Source organism: Pseudomyrmex gracilis, unplaced genomic scaffold (genome assembly GCF_002006095.1).
Source record: "Pseudomyrmex gracilis isolate BER0280 unplaced genomic scaffold, ASM200609v1 scaffold_1158, whole genome shotgun sequence".
NCBI classification, from domain to species: Eukaryota; Metazoa; Arthropoda; class Insecta; order Hymenoptera; family Formicidae; genus Pseudomyrmex; species Pseudomyrmex gracilis.
Genome location: NW_018021742.1, coordinates 11,419 through 12,631, shown reverse-complemented (window position 1 = coordinate 12,631; position 1,213 = coordinate 11,419).

Below are 1,213 nucleotides of genomic sequence, written 5' to 3'. Positions count from 1 at the left end.
GGCACGTCTGATACGTACCATTGTAGCGGCTCTAAAATACGAGTAGATGAAAAACCTAACAACGATCCAATGTTGTCGGGTTTGGTAAAATTTATTTAATAAGCGCTGTTTATTTCACTTTTCATTGTGTTGGTGTTTGCGCGTAATATTAGTGGAGGGATATTCTCATCCATATCTTTGCTTTTCGCATGACGTTGCACTATTGCGTGTTGCAGATAATTGTTAATATCCTGTAATTCGTACGACCCTTCAAGAATTATAATCTGCTTGTTATCCATATCGTAATAAAACTTATTGTTCGACGAATTCACATTCGGTATCGTATGATACGTTTCAAAATCTGTTAGTCCAAGCTCGTAATCACCGTCACTTAAATCAATAGCGGGAAAGTAGCTGACTGCAAGTGTACTACTTTTGCCGGTAAGTGTAATCGTCAGTGACATGTTGTCGAATGCGTAATAAAGTCTGATAGTGTACTATTTAAATGAATATTGCTCATCGACCGCTTAAAGAAACCATAAACACAATTGGCCACAATTGCTTTGATTGTAACGCTGATACAATGTACGGTTATATTCTATTTTGTCTACGGCATGTTCTAGATAACGCACCATTTCTTTTGGTGGTTGAAGATTGCCGAAACTATCAAAATATATGACATGTTTTCCTCTCTTCGCATACGCTACCCAGTGAGTACCCGGTCCATTTGTATCATCGTAATTGACAATACCACTCTCATTACGACGTACTACGTCCGGTAAAATATTACGCATGAAAACACCTCTAAAGAAAGGTATGCGCATGCGCTTAGCTAGTTGTTCTAACTGCATATTTGTTGTTACACCTGTAGGTAATTTTAATGTCTTTTTAGCGTTTTTTTTCTTTGAAAGTCCCCGTCCGTACGGAGTCAGATAAATTCCCCGACCTTTCATCGCGCGATTAGGACGAAGCATTTCTTCTAACTGCCGCTGTGCAGCTCTCGTATCATTTACCGTTTTTGCAATTCCCGCCGCTCCAGCAACGAGCGCACGGAGAGCACCCAGCAACTGTAGAACCGGTAACACACCGCCGCGTTTAGCAATTGGAAGTATTCGCTTCTTTTTTGCTGACATGCTTTTTTTCGGGTGACACTCTATTGACCACAGTACGATTCGACACCGCTCGATTCGACACAGATTTATTCGACACCAAATTATTCGACACCGTACGATTC